A 16,247-nucleotide genomic window follows, 5' to 3' on the forward strand; every position below is an offset into this window, starting at 1 on the left:
AAAACCTTATCTCTGAGGAGGAGTGGTTGTTTATATCAGTAGGTAAATAAAGAGCAAATACACAGAAATATGGCAACTTTGGAGGTCAAATGGATACAAAGAAGAGCAGTATTGCCCCAGTTCTTCCTTAAACTCTACCACAAACACAATGGGAGTGCTGAAACTCTTTAGCTCTGGTGTGGAAAGTGCACCAGTGACTATTGTGTATGTAATCTTTAGACAGACACCATGTAGACCAGATAATGAGGTGAAAAGACCAAAACCAAGTTTTGCATTCTGCACAGAAAAGCAAATACTTTTCTCATGTTTTCTTGGAAGAGGGAAGCAACGTCAATTTTCAAGGAACGAATAACTCACTTTTTAACACTGTGGATAAAGAATTGTGAACTCTTAACTTTTGGCAGATCAATTCTGTCCTTTGAGTGTCATGGCACGTAATTTTCTACTGAGATACATTGATATAAATCATTGTTATTAGCAAATTTTTTTTCTGGTATCATTTACCTCAGTGACTGGTATTACAGAAAACTGCAAAACATGCTGGATCATCTTAAATTTGGCAGATACATTTATGAAACTTCTTTAAGAATCTTCGTGGTTTTTTTTTTTTTTTTTTTTTTTTTTTAAGTATCTGACCTTTTATCAAACTGTATTCAAAACTGATAGTAAGAAGTAGAGTAGCAAGAATTGGCTGCCATCACATCATAAGGACACTTCACATTCATAGAGCTTCTGGTGTTTGCAGCAACCTCCTCTAATTTGTTCTCCATAGGTCATTCTAAGAATATCTGGTACATATCAACATCAAATTCACTTACCTTTTATTAAAGAATAAAATTGGATATATATGCGTGGTTTATAATTGCATAATGAGCATGCGTTGCTTTTGGATTTTAGCTAATTCTTACGTAGTCTTCTGAAAATAACCAGCCTTTAAAACGAGTTTTGAAAACAAGCTCCATCCATCCCAGTAACTTATTTACATTTTGTAAGTATCTTCAAGTCATTTTTATTTGCCTGAATGTTACATGCTTTTTTTTCATATAAAGCAAATAGAAATAGAATAAATGAAGAAGCTGAGAGTGGAAAATTTCATTCCTTTAAAACAATGCTGCTAATTTTTGCAGGAGGTAAGCTTCAGCTAGAAAAATTATGTTTTAGTCATATATGTGTTATTGGGTTCAACACAGGGTAATTGGATGAAACATTTTGGTTAGTGTTTTATAAATTAGAAGCCTAGATCCTTGAGTGTTGTTTAGTGGTATTCTGATTTATAAATCTAGAAACCGGAAGGAAAAACATGGACAGCACAATTGCATCTTAGCTTCCTCTTGAGTAAGGCTGAACTGCATTGTGGACAGCAGGTTTATTCAACATGTGCTACCTTGGTTTCCTTTCAAATAATAAATATTTGACCATATAAAGCTCATGAACCAACCAACTTCAAAAGTTAATCCACAACTGGTTGTTAACCAAATTGCAATGAAGGCAAGTGAATTAATTCCTGAAATGGAGGAGACTTGAGCCTGTTGCTTGCTGCCTTATGTTGAAGAATAGGAAGAGATGACACTGCCTTGGGGAATTTTCCCTTCTCTCTTGCCAGTGGAAAGCTTCTTCCTCGTGCATTTGTTCATTGCTGCTGTGCTTCAGAGGTTGTTCTGTGGGCTAAGGCTGTGTCCCCGTTCCTCCCTCCGTTGTGCCAGCTGCCTGGGGGCAGGTTCATGGCCCCCAGGGTCAGTGGACAGGTAAACGCCTCAGAGCTGATGGGAGGAAGGCAGTCACCAGCAATGCCCTCCTTTTGCTGAGTGTCCACATTATTCCAGGAACTGCCTTCCCCCGGCCTCTTTGCCCGGTAGCCTGGTAAGTGCTTAGCAGAGCTAGAGCAGATCGTGGAGAGGCCACAGTGTGCTGCGGGGTGAATGTTGAGCTGGTGTTACCTGCCTGGCCAGGAGTGCAGGGGGTGGGTGTGAGCTGAGGCCATAAGAGAACCAGCAGAAACAGTCTGGGAAGCGTGGGATGCTCATGTCCACCAGTTACTAGAGGAAGTCAGCACAGACTGTGCCGGTACAGCACCTGAAGCCAAGCTAATTAAATGGGCTGAGAAAGATGAAATGCAATGGCAGCGCATATTACCTTGGTCTTGGTGTGATGATAACATGGTTACATTACCCTCTTCAGGCTTGGGGCATGGGCAGAGCTGGCCTGCATCTGCCACAGCTTTTGTTGTAAACATCCCCAGCCCAAAGCTTGGCACAGGTGCATGAGCTCAGCCATCTTTGTGATGAGAAATCGGCAGTCAGGCACTGCTCAGAACACATCACTTCCCTCGTCCAGGGCCAGTGTGCCCATAGGAAAATGCCTTAAACTCACACTCTGTGGATAAAGGGTTTCATGACCAAATGACTGGGACCTTTGGCCAACATTGTATAGCTAAATAAGCTCTACCAAATCTTGGAAGTATTCTGTAATCAGTTGCTCAAAACTCTAGTCTGACTTGCTATGTTGCTCATCTCTGTGTTGCACAGTATGACCTGTATTAAGCAAGGAGGGGCACCCACATTAAAGACTATCCTTTTAGGTAAAATCTGAAGCCCTGTCCCACAGAAAACATTTGTTAAGTGGATTCTTGCATGGTCTCGGAAGGACTGTAATGTCTGCAGGCTTTTGGCAAAATTTCCAAAATTATTTCCAATGATTTATGTCAGGATTGACAGTTGAAATCACACAATAGAAGAACTTGGTTTCTTCTTGTTTTTCCCTCATTTCAAGGACAGCTAATTTTGTGGCAGAAAGGTCTGGAAATGCACACTGAAACTTGTTCTGCCTGTCAGCTCAGCTGCTATGTTAGTCTCTGGTTGTTATATATCAGAGAATATAATAGCAGCCACTCCCACGCAAGATTAGCTCTGTGTATTGCCTACCAGAAGGGTATAGTATTTAAGCACAAGAACATAACATATTGTGAAGGATGAGATTTTCTATGGTCTGGTTCTCTATCTCCTCATTTGACATCTGTTTTTTTCAGCTTATTTGTACTTACACTGGTACAAATAAGATCAGGTCTTTAGTGTAGAACCTATTTGAAATTATGCAGGTTGTTTTTATATTTGTACTCTTTGGTTGAGCTTTTTCTTTAGATGTGGGCTCTGTTGCAAAAAATGAGGCTGTGTCTGCACATGTTTTGTTATAAGTAGGATGTCTTTGTAATACTGGAAGTCTTAAAATAGCTGAGCAACATGATATCCTCACACATTCTTTTCTAAAGCTGATACATCTGTGGTGGGATCACACATTACTTGGATATAATTTATTAGCAAAGCAGGGAATTTTTCTCTGGAAGTAATCCCTCCTCACCCCCCAAAAAATGCAGCTTTGAAAAACAGGGAAGATCCATGGAAAAAAAGTCACTTTTGGAAAAAAAAAAGAGCCAACAGCTTACATGATTTTCTTTTCCCCATTAAAAACATTAAACCAGGAATTCCTAGCTGCATTTCTCCTGGGTCGACCATGATGAGGGTAGCCACATCTCTCAGGGCAGGTCTCCATAGCCGGTACCTAGCAATGCACCACTCAACCCATGTTGCCAAGTGTGCAAGCCACCACCCTTCTTTTCCATGCTAAGGCAATTTACAATAGTTTTATGGCATGAAAACTTTCTTCATCCACTTTCTCAAGTAAAATGACAACATTTTTCTTCTTGTTTCGGGTGCAATACTTTATTTCTCAGGGAGCTGTCTGTAAGGTGGTTGACTGGACAGCTGTAACAGATACATCCTTTCTCCTAGGGAACTGTGACTCTTGTAACCACTCCCCCAGCTTTGATCTTAACCTACAACTGGAAAATATTCTCCAAGTCTGGGTTTCTGTGTCGCAGTCCTAAAGCATTTAATGTAAATCCTTACTTGAAAAATAGTGTTTTGGTCTGGATAGACTGAACTTAAAAGGTTTTTCTTTTGTCATGCTATTCTTGTTGCATGTGAAGCATAACTCAGTTTATGGTCAAATGTGGACGATTTCAGACTACAAGAATGTATTAGTTATAACATATAAACATATTCAATGACTTATTCTTTCAAGGCATTGACTCAGAATTCAGTTATTGGTAGAAATGGACAGTGGAAACAGAGGCAAAAAAGGGCAAATAAAGTCTTTTGGGTTGCTATCTTTGATAATATCATCTGGCAATACATGTTCTCAGAACCTGCTGTAAACACGGTGCTTAGTTGTACTTAACATCTGTAGTTTTTCAAACTTGTCAGAAAAAACTGTTAGACAGGTATCTTAAAAAAAGGGGGATGGGTAATGAAAACAGTCTCAGTTTGATGGCTATGCTATACAGCAGAGCCCATATAAACAGTGAATTGAAGTTTCCCTTTCTTCCATGCTTTTGGGCAAAGAAAAAGCAGCATGAGGGGAAGGGAGGAGCTTTTTTCCTGGCATTTCTGGAAGACACTTTGGACATAGGACAGTAATGTGGTGTTAAAGCAATCTTAGTTCCTGCACCAGAGACTACACTGTAAGTTTGCATGGGCATGGCACCATGTGCTCCTTCAAATCCCCTGTGAAGAATCAGCTTTTACACTGGTTTTATACCAACATCTGAGAATACTTTGAAGCCTTTTGTCATGCTTCAGAGTCAGAAGTTGCCAGGAATCCATAAGATCAAGTAAAATATCAGTGTCCTTCTTCCCTAATAGTTGTGTAATTTTGGCATCACATATGAGGAATAATATTTCCCTCCAATTTACTATGGCTTTTGCTGGACAAAGTTCTAAGCAGTTAAAAATCCTTCATGAAAGAGCAATTTATCTGTAAGGAGTGTGCGGTCAGTGTGCCAACATGAAATACTTGCTTGAATTGGCTGCAAGGAAAGCAAATAACCAGGGATGCTATTTATCAAAGCAAAGACATAAGCCTGAAATAGAAATTTTATTTACTTGAAGGGATGAGGGGGTTATAAGACTCTCAAGGAAAATTTGTGGTGTAATACTGAAGGACAGTTTGCTGCTAAGAGTCAGCATAGGCTTTGGGAAACGTACAGAGAATGTAGAAAATGAAAAAAGCATAATTTATTTTTATCTGAGGGTCTGATGGGAAGAGTTTCAAATAAGGTTTCCTTCACATTGCAGTTTTATGGGACATTTATAGAGGAATTGAAGATGGAGTTGCACAAAAATCTGGGTCTGTCTGTGATCAAGCAACAGCTGGGCCAAAGGAATGGCTTTTTCTAGAAGTCTGTTTGAAGGTGAAGAGAAAAGAATTCTGAGAAGTCTTTAGCATCCTGAGTAGCACAAACCTGAGGTGGAGGATTGTGGAAGGCTTTGCTTATCTTTGATGCAGCCAAAGGAAACATGCCTTACAGACTATTCCTGAGCACCTCATGTGTAAAATAAGACATAAAATGAATATTAGCAGGATTAAGACCTGGGTTATATCATTCATTCATCCCTAGCATTTAGTTTGTGCTTCGACAGAAATAACAAAGTAATAAAAAATCCTTTTGTGCTCTCCACTTGCTGAAGTGCAGGAGCGTGACAGGTTACTTCCCCACTGAGGACCCTACTTCAACCTTTAGATACAGCATTTCCCAGCATGTGCTAGCGTCCCAGAAGCATGCAAGACAGCAGCACAAGGGGCAGGGAGGCTGCAAGCCCTGGGTGAGGGATGCAGCAGCTACTTCCAGCTCCAGCCTTTCCCCTGGCATATGCCTGATTTAGGTTCAGGATCCCACCTATCACCATCACCCAGCCCCTTGTCCCGACCTCATACAGTGCACTCAGAAGCTCTTTCAAGGCTTTGGTGGCGGAGTTCACACCCTGTACACACAAAACAAAATTGGCCCTCGTGTTTTCATCACAACAAATATTACACTGGTGAGTTTTTCAAAGACCTTTGCCAGTGTGTTGATGCAGACAGCAGAGCTATTTCAGCAGCCATTGGAGGCAGGGAAGACCTTGCTGGGTGGTTTCCAGACCTTGGAGCCACCTGAGCAGGGTGTGAGCTCTGGCTGCTGGCTGCTCTATCAGTCAGTTATTGTGGAGGTTTGAAACTGGTGTCATAACAAATGTTCAGGCTTGAGAAGTAGTTTTGAGGTCGGACCTGAAAGAAGGGATAATGCCCTTTTCCCAAGACTGTCTCATTCCCACAGGTGCCTGTAGATAATCATATGATGCAGAAGATGATAAGGTAATTAAGCTGCGAAAGGCAGGCAACATTTGAGGATGAGTCTGCTCTGTGAAGTGGCTTTGGTTGAAAGCTGTGTCCTGGTGGAGTGAGCCATACAAACCACACTCCAGAGCCAACCAAAACCACCTTTTTGGCACAGAGGAGCGTCAGACTGATTCACAGGCTCACAGGTAAGTTGTGGCCTAATAATCTCTTTATTAAGCAAAGCTGTTGAAGCGAGAGCTTGTTTCTTAGGAACATTAACTTTCCAGATTCAGGTTATGTAGTGCAGATACATCAGTCCCAGAGGGCAGGTCTCTCAGCAGCCCCACAGCAGGGGGCTGGGGACCCCAGTGAGTTTGCTGGCAGCTGTCCACCAAGATTCCTTTGCAATCCCTAGCCCTATTCACAATGTCTGGACTTCCATAAACAGGTGTTTTCTGTTGGGAAAAGGTTCTCTCAGAAGTTCTAATTTATTTATCCATTGCTATTTAACTAAAATAATGGCTTCTAATAAGGGTTAACCAAAACCATAGTGCTGAGTCAGCATTCCCTCAGGAGCAAACAAATAACTCAGTGTTAATTCTTTAAATGTTCTCCACTGCTAATTGGTGTTTTCCACCTGAAATACTTAGTCTGAATGAGAAGAAAAATTTTCTGAGCAAACATTCATGTAACTTAATAGAAAATGATAGTAATTCTGGGTATTTTTAGGAGCTGCTATTTAAAATTCAGTCCTGTTGTAGAAGGCCAGATTTCATGGTGAGGCCTTTTACTTTTAAGAAGTCTAGCAGCCAGATGGGAGCTGAATGTGTTGAACCTGGATAATAGAACTATTTAACTAGCAGTTTAGCTCTGTCTCAAGGTTTGTTTAGATGTTGGCTTTAGGCTGATTATAGGAGTTTATGGTTCAATATATAAGCATACCTAAATCTGAGATGACTGATACTTTTGTGACTGTGGTAGATTTCTCTAGTGCACAACCTCACAACTACTTTTCTAGGAGGCATCTTAGTTTGTGGATTAGTTCTGATTTTAAATCTGGCCTGTGATTAAAATTAACCATTTATTCTTATTTTGTTGAACTAGAAAATCGGAAAAATATATTGTTACCTTTGGACATTTTTTGTACATTTTTTTGAATTTTTCAGTGCTGTCTTGGGTTGGAAGGGAACTTTACAGGTCTTCTAATTCCAACATTCCTGCCATGGGCAGGGACATCTTCCACTAGACTGGGTTGGTCAAAGCTCCATCCAACCTGGCCTTGAGTACTTCCAGGGAGTGGGCAAACACAACTTCTCTGGGAAACCTGTTTCAGTGTCTCAACATCCTCACAGTAAAGAATTTCTTCCTAATATCTAATATAAATCTACCCTCTTTCAGTTTAAAGCCATTATCCCTTTTGTCCCATCACTACATGCCCTACTAAAAAGTCCCTCTCCAGCTTTCTTGTAAGGCCCCCTCTGGGCACTGGACGGCCGCTATAAGGTCTCCCTGGAGCCTTCTCTTTTCCAGGCTGAACACCCCCAGCTGTCTCAGCCTGTCTTTATAACAGAGGTGCTCCAGCCCTCTGATCATCTTTGTGGCCTTCCTCTGGGCTCACTCTAACAGCTCCATGTCTTTCTTCCGATGGGGGCCCCAGAGCTGAACGCAGTGCTCCAAGTAAGGTCTTATGACAGGGGAGTAAAGGGACAGAATCACCTCCCATGACCTGCTGGCCACGCTTCCTTCGATGCAGCCCAAGATTCAGCTGGCCTTCTGGGCTGCAAGTGCACATCATCAGGCCGCGTTGAGCTTTTCACCCACTAGCGCTCCCAAGTCTTTCTCCTCAGGGCTTCTCTCAATCCGTTTTCCATCCAACCTGTATTGGTTCTGGGCGTTGCCCTGGCCCCTGTACAGGACCTTGTACTTGGCCTCGTGACCTTCACGAGGTTCGCACAGGCCCACCTCTCAAGCCTGTCAAGCTCTCTCTGGATGGCACCACTTCCCTCCCGCCTGTCAACCACACCGCTCAGCCTGGTGTCATTGGCAAACGTGCTGGGGGCGCACTCAATCCCACTTTCCATGTTGCTAACTAAGATGGTGACCAGCACAGATCCCAGTACAGACAGACCCCTGGGGAACACCACTTGTCACCAGTCTCCACTTGGACGTTGAGCCCTTGACCATAGCTCTTTGAGTGTGACCATCGAGCCAATTCCTTAACCACCTAGTGGTCCACCTGTCAAATGCATGGCTCTCCACTTTAGAGACAAGGATGTCATGCAGGACAGTGTCAAGTGCTTTGCACAATACTGGGTAGATGACATCAGTCACTCTTCCCTTATCCCCCTGCACTGTAACCCTGTTATAGAAGACCACCAAATGTGTCAGGTGTGACTTGGGCTTAGTAAAGCCATGCTGGCTGTCACCAATTACCTCCTTATTTTCCATGTGCCTTAGCATAGTTTCCTGGAGGATCTGCTCCATGGTCTTGCCAGGCACAGAGGTGAGACTGACCGGCCTGCAGTTCCCTGGGTCTTCCTTTTTTTCCCTTTTCAGAAATGGTGTTATGTTTTCCCTTTTCCACTCAGTGGGAAAATCACTGGATTACCACAACTTCTTAAATGTGATGGACAGTGTTTTAGCCCCTCAGGACCCACAGATGAATGTCATCAGGTCCCATGGACTTGTGCACCTCCAGGTTCCTTAGATGGTCTCAAACCTGGCTTTGTCCTACAGCAAGTGGTTCTCCATTCTCCCAGTTCCTGCCTTTGCTTTCTGCAACTTGGGTGCTGTGGCTGGAGCATTTGCTAGTGAAGACTGAGGCAAAAAAGTAATTGAGTACCTCAGCCTTCTCCATATGCTGGGTAACCAGGTCTCCTGTTTCCTTCTGGAAGGTGGCTACATTTTTCCTCATCTTCCTTTTATCACCATTGTACCTACAGAAGCTTTTCTTGTTTCATGTGATGTCCCTGTCCAGATTTAATTCTATGAGGGCTTTAGTTTTCCTTTTAGTGTTTCAGTTTGTCTAAAAGCTCCTTGTTCATCCATGCAGGCCTCCTGGCATTTCTGTCTTATGTTCAGAAATATTTCTAAATGAAGCTATTTTTTAAACAAAAAATCAAAATGTTTCTTAATATTTCTCTTCCCTTCTCTGCAGGCCTTTTAAGCTGAAACTAATCAATAAATCATGTGCTTGTCTGCAAATAGTTATAGTTATGCCCAAATCAGTTTTTTTTGCCAAAAAAAATCTTCAACTGAAAAATCTTATGTGCTGTATGAGGTAATTCTGCTTCTTTAACTCTTCTAATCAGCACCCTAATGTAAACTCAGAACAGGCTGTGGAGCATTGTTCTGTGTACATTTGTAAAAGAATCTATTTCCCTGATAATCAAAGGTCATTTTTCAGAACTGTATGGGTCTGATAAATTAGAATTATATACCCTTTATTTTATTGGCTCAAAGTATAATTAAACAGAAATGAGTGTGTGCATAAAGCATATTGATGGAATATTTGGTCGAAAATTGATGGAATTAGGATTTCCAAACAGGGTTTTGAAGAACAGAGATGTCTAGAGATGCTGCCTGGCAGAGCTGTGTGGAACATGCATGAATCACAGCAGGAGCAGAGTAGAAAAGAGCAGCCTATTAGACCGATAAGAAAAAAAGATATGCTGTTGAAACTTGACTTGTGTGCACCAGGGAGCCTCCTAGGATCACAGGGTAAAACCAAAGTTGCCTCTGGAAGATGGAAAGTTGAGAGGCAAACCTGATCTTTGATTGTCCTTAAGATATATGGGGGAACAACTGGCTTCTGGTGGCTTTGGTGACCACAAAGACTGTTACCACTGTATAGGTTTCACAAAATGGTGATGGTTGCTTTGATGACAGGTTCTTAACAGAAAGTTTGGTGGGGTTTTTTTTGTTGGTTTTTTTTTTTTTTTTTTTTTTTTTACATGGTAGGACTAAACAGAATTGGGAAAGTAAAGGAGGACACATTTTTGCATGTTTCACCATGGTTCAAATAGCTTCAAGACAATGGGACTTTCTGAAATGACAAACTTGGATTAAAGGCATTGTGTGGAAATCTTGTCCTGTTCTGAAACCTCTCTCCAAAGGCTCAACATTGGTGAGCAGTTCCAGGGCAGAAAACATGGACATGATGTTGTGGCATCAGGGTTGGGAACAGCAGGGATGGTTTTGCTGAGGTGGAGGTGATGGGGCTCCTTTACAGAGCTGTTTTTACAAGATTATCTCTAACCGCCATCATTTCACCCACCTGACCTGTAAGATGGCCCTACACATGTGAGGGACAGGAATGGGCAGCTCAGGGGAAATGTGAGAGCCGACACTGCTGCTGCTGGGAAGTGCAGGAGGAGCACTGTTCTGGGGTGCAGGAGAGGGGGGGCAGTGGAGCCTCAGGAGAGGCTGCTAGGCAGGGGGAAGCAAATGGTGAGGGGGCCGCTGCAGGACATGGCTAGCCTAGGTGAGGAGTAGCGTGTTTGTTGTCAGTGGAAAACTTGTACTGTGCTCCTTTTCTGATTGCTTTCTGGCAGACCAGCTGGCTTTGACCTCTCGAGCTGAAAGAGAGACGTAGGAAGGGAGAGCTTTCTCGTGATAAGGGTAGAGGCCTATGCTGCACGCTCCCTCCATGGATCAAAACAGGAAGCGTTTGGCAGCAGCATCCCCTTCTCCGTCTGCATTGCTTTTCTCTCCTGCCTGGCACTTTGAAGGCATGTTCTCGCTTGACCTCCTCCCTGCAGGTTGTCATGAAGTTACCTCATTATCCTATCATTTTTGTAATTGCAAGGGGATTTATACACAGACGGAAGCTGCAAAATAGGTAGAGAGGAGGGGGTTAGTGTAAAGAATAACCCTGCCTTTTAATTTTTCCTCATTTGGCTCCTCAGTCACATCTTTCAGTGAGTCAGTATCCAAAATTACTCTTGAACTTGGTTTGATCAACCCAGCTTGAATCCTCAGCATTGTACCCCTCCAAACCCACTCATGGTTTGATGTATCAGTGCCTGTGTGATGACAGGAAGAACCACACTCTGGACATGGCTGCAGGAGCAGTGGGTGGGGGGATTACCCCCTCCTTCAGCCTGCCAGCACAGCCCAGCCAGCCTGCCCTCTGTGGGTCCTGCCAGCACCTGCTGCCACTCCCCAAACTCGCTGAGGCTGTGCTGCATCCCACTGCCCAGGTCACTGGGAAGGATGCTCAATAGCATCGGTAGCAGCCGCCTCTCATGAAAAATGTCACTCCCCTAACTGGTTGCCACCTGGGCTGTGTATTTCTGTCCCTGATCTTTAATCCCTTGGTTTTCCCAGCCTACCCTGTGGTTCACTAAATTTTTAGTTTGATGCAAGAATACTGCTTGTGAAAAACCTTGCAGAAGTCAAGGTATGCTTTACTATTGCTAATCTTGACATTTGTTCTTTTATATCTTTCTTACTTTTTAGAACACCTAAATATTTAAAAATGCAAGCAAAACTTACTTGGGAAAAAAAACACACAAAAAAAGTTATATCAACTTTGATAGCTTCTCTGCAAGATATTTTTAACTACTCTCTACTTGTAATTCTCAGAGGCTTCCATTAGAGTTTTGAGATAATAACATCTCTCCATGGTGGATACTTTTATGTCTGCAGTACATAGTGTTACTAAAGCAAACGATAAAATTATTAATATTGCTGTCAGAGGACAGCCTAGAGGCAACAAGGGGAGGTGAAGCCCCAGAAAATGCAGAATTACTGAGACTTGCTGTTGGTAGTTGCTGGTGATGTTCAGCTGCAGGATGAAAGACAAAACGTGAAATGGTATTTTTAATAGAAAATAAAGTAGGCATAATAAAACCTAATTGATAAAAAACAAGGAAAAGGTTGGTATTGATTATAGAGTGTTATGAAGGAGCTTTTGCTTAACAAAATACCAGATGTTCTGTAACTACTACATTCAACTTCAGAAAGGCAAATTTTTCAGGATGGTTTGATTTAGAAAGCCTGGAGATGATGGCAAAAAAGGCCTTCAGTCTCTTTGTACTTCTGTGCCAGCTTCTGTTACAGCAGCTTTTCTTGGGTCATTTCTAGTCGCTGCTGGAGTCTTTGAGGATAAGAAATATTCCTTGTACCACCATCCCTGGGACAGCAGCTTAGGCTTCAGCTCAGCAAAGCACACGCCTGACTCAAAGTCTGCGTTTCTGATCTGTGCCACCTGTGAGTGCTGGCTGGGAAATGCCTCAGCCCTGGGGTTGTCTTAGTCCTGTTATCAGCAGTGCTAGTCTTGACTGTGCAGAGGGGAAAATCCCATGTCTCTGTTTGGATTGCAGGGAGAGGAAACTGTGAACAAAGGAAACCTTCCCCTGTGTGGGGCATGAGAGGCCATGGGGAGACATCCTTTGCTCCTTGCCCCCGTCCTGGCCCAACCAGCCAGCCTGCATCTTGCAGGTAAGGCTGTTGTGCTATCAAAACATGAGCGACTACTTGTCGTTTATCTCATCAACAAGTTTTTCATCCTGAGCCACAGTCAACGGTCCATACTGTTTTGTTTGGGTTTTAATCTGCTTTGTTTGTGCTCTCACAGGCAGTTGACGGAGGCCCCCTCCAAGGAAAAAGAAACACTGATTGCTTCGGTTTCTTCTGCTGAGCAGTTACATTTTGGCTTTGATTCCTTCTTCTTTTAAGCTACTCTTGCTTTTGCATTGCTTTTAGTTTGCATTTACATTGGTTGGTGTACAGGCTTCTCTGGATGCATCCTTCTAGCCCTTCTTCTCTTTCTCCTCCCCCTAAACTGTGCTGTCAATACAAAGCCATATAAATTGACTTGCAAAATACAACTTCCCAGCTTCTGGTAAAGCAGAGGATGATCCAAGGAGTTTTTCTGAGCTTTACAAATGTGGCAAAGCTAATTTTTGTAGTGTGTTCAGCATGCCATTTCCACACTTGATTGCACAGATTTTCTGCTTCATCATGCAACTGAACAAGAACATTTTAAGTACCTCAAATAAAAATACAGGACATTTCTGGAAATAGGCTCTTACTTCCTGTAACGGGTTGGTTTTCTTGAAGAGGGAAATGTTTGATCAGTGATTAGGGCTATTCTTAGTGTTAGATCTTATCACAGCTCATGGTCAGTCAGGTAGAGCTGGGTAAGCACCAGGAGCAAGTTCCAGCAGATAACTGAGAAATCAGTGGTCATTGTCAGTGCTTCTAGCAGCACTGCTCTTTTCATTACTTCATGGCAAAAGACACAGGGCTGAGTGGCAGTTTTCATTAAACTATTTCCTGGCAGTGTGCAGGATAAGCTTATTTGGAAACAAACATATTTGTCTAATCCTTGGCTAAGAAAACTTGACATCTCTCCCTACACATGACATGATTGCTCCAGCAGGCTTTCCTACATGTGTTCCAGCCAGACCTGTTACTGCACATGGTGTTGTAAATATATCGTGGTGGTGGTGGTCTGTTTCTGGTTTTTTTTTTCCTTTATTTTTTTATTTTTTCCCCTGTTTTCCCCCCCTCCTTGCTCTAGTATATATCTTGCCTGCCTGTAGAGAAGAGTAGTAAACTGGTGCATGGAGAGAAATGGGTATGTATATATATATTTTAACATCATCTGTTTTATTCAAGTTCTTCCTTTCAGACACTCGGTGAAATCCTCTGTGTGAAGACACATTCCTGCACCTGAGAGAAAGTGTATTTTCTGGCACTGACCAGGAAGCATCAGGCAATCTGAAAAAAAATTCCTCCTCACTGTCTTCCATGCATAAAACTTTCTTTTCACAGACATGACATCAGAAATTGGATTCTACAAGTTTTACTCACAGTTGTAAGCTATCATTATATGGATGAAATGAAGATTCAGTTTTCCTTCCCCTCTGGGAGCTGGGCTGAAATACCAAAACCAACGAAAAATTAGCTATAGAAGGTAGAGAAAATGCTTCTCTTTGCAATAGCCTCATATTTCTCAATATGAGAACTTGAAAGTTCTCATAGCTTTTAATGTATAAACCTGGAACAGACAGGAGGTTTTGTTTAAGATGCACATTGTTGCATCAGTAACATGTATGACAATTTCTTGGTCTGCTAGAGATGTCACAATTGTTTCTTTTTTTCGAATAAGTTTGTAGAACAGACCTTCTTACTCTCCCAGCAGGTTACTGATGGACTATTTTATTACCTTATGTTATTGTTGCTTTGTACTTGATGACTTGATAAGAAATACATTTAATCTCTGGTTGCATCGGAAATAGATTTGCAAGGGGGAAGTAAAGATGAGCATTCATGAGCAACATGAACAAAGGCAACCTACAGCAAGCTTTTACACAGGGTAAGAGCAGGAGAGATGGTGGACTGTTACCTCTGTGACACTTGCTTAACAACATGCTTAAGAATAACCCATTGACTTTAGTTGCTATCGTTTTGGTGCAGAATTGGTCAGACTGGCTTAGTCTGTCCTGACTATGAGAAATGTTTGCAAAAGAGTACTCTGGAATTTCACTCCTCTTGCTTAGTTTTGAGGCAAGGTTCACAGAAAGGAATGGGCCATGTACTGTCTGATGGATGGGTTTGGGCAGGACAGCAGTAAACTGAGGAGCAGGATGTCAGGGGCAGGCCTGAAATGATGGTGTGAGGTTGCCTGTGTGCTGGATTCAATGGGAATCAAATGGTGCAGCAGGGTGGACCGTTGTGCTGGGTACTTGGGGTTGAGCCAGCCAGCAGTACTCAGCATTTTTCACTAAAATACACAATGTTTTTATCTGGAGTATGTCCGTTGTGAGGAGTAGTTATGAATGAGTTGAAGTGCTCTCTGCTCTTTTTTGTCCAGGTTATCAAGCATTTTTAGATGCAGGAAGGAAAGCAGTATTTAAGAGCTGCTGCTATTGAGTTATCATGAAATATGTGCTGATAGCTGGGTGCTTCAATTTCAGCCAGGACACTCCAAGAATTTGAGGGTTTGTGGGATGCCTCTGTGTGTATGTAAATGCCCTTCTCTAATCAGCCCTTCCCTCTTCTCCACCCGTCAATGTTATTTGAGGCAGCTGTAGCACAGAGAGGGACCATTTAATGAACTGTAAGAACTGTCTGTATATTCCATATATATCTATATACCCGCACCCTCTCTTCTGCATACTCAGGGTTTTGAAGGTCCTGCATCGCCAAAGTGCTTGGGGGAGTTGTATAATGGGGCCCATGGTTAAACTTGGGCACATGCGTCAGACTTATGCTGAACAGCTCTAAGTTAGATGGCTCTGCCAGTGGTGGCCCAGGTATGGGTCAGTCTGTCATGTCTGACTATGGGCTACTGCACACCTGGTTGTTCTCTCTGTATACAATGGCTACGGCCCCAGCAACTATCATGTCAAGCTGTCACATGTTTTGAAAACCCTTACATTTCTAGGAAAACATGCAAAAAAGCTGTGTCCTGTCATGGATGACAAAGAATTTAAATAAAGAATAACCTACAGGAAACTCCAGATTGGCAATTGCATCATCAGCTGATGATCCTTGTGAAGCAGAAGCCTGCAGCTCAGAGCCCCGTTCCTCCAGGTGGGGATATGCCTTGCATTATAGCTACTTGTGGTGCTGGGGAATGGGAACAAAAATGTGACAAGTAAGCATATGACATATGCAGAATTTCTTTGTTCTTGATTTTTTTTCTGAAAAATAAAAATACAGAGTGACGATGTATGCATTTCCATTTAAGAACAGAAACATGACCCTTGCTGACCAGTGTGAGTGTGTGTGAGAGAGGGAATCAGTGCAGCATTTGCCTGCCTTGGTAGTGAGCCATTTTGTGATTTTTGGTGTGTGTTAGGTGTACCTAGAGACTTGTGTCAAGGTAGTTCATCTGAAGCTACTTGTGGATTGCGGTGCTGTCAGCAGCCCAGGGCCTTTGCTGCCTCCCTGTTTAATAGAGGACACCCCCTCCCTCAGCTGTTCCCTGAAGGAGATCTTCACAGCTTTTTCATAGTGTCCATGCTCTTTCCTCAGCTGTCAAGGAGCTAAACCTTGTGTGAGCAGTGCATTGCCCATGTCTGTGGACAGCTGTGCCTGGTGATGTGCTTAGGAGGTCCTCCCCTGTCTTGGTTTTTGCCCAC

At 42.7% G+C, this 16,247-nt stretch overlaps 1 long non-coding RNA gene across 1 annotated transcript in view; it reads left to right on the forward strand.

Moving 5' to 3' along the window:
* Positions 1 to 975: 975 nt before the first annotated feature.
* LOC308056958 overlaps positions 976 to 16,247 on the forward strand; it is a 68,635-nt gene continuing 53,363 nt past the window's right edge. Inside the window, exon 1 of the long non-coding RNA XR_013925040.1 lies at positions 976 to 6,356. This is a non-coding gene — a long non-coding RNA (uncharacterized lncRNA). The remainder of the gene's footprint in view (positions 6,357 to 16,247) is intronic.

The sequence above is a fragment of the Falco punctatus genome (assembly GCF_963210335.1).
Source record: "Falco punctatus genome assembly, chromosome: Z".
NCBI classification, from domain to species: Eukaryota; Metazoa; Chordata; class Aves; order Falconiformes; family Falconidae; genus Falco; species Falco punctatus.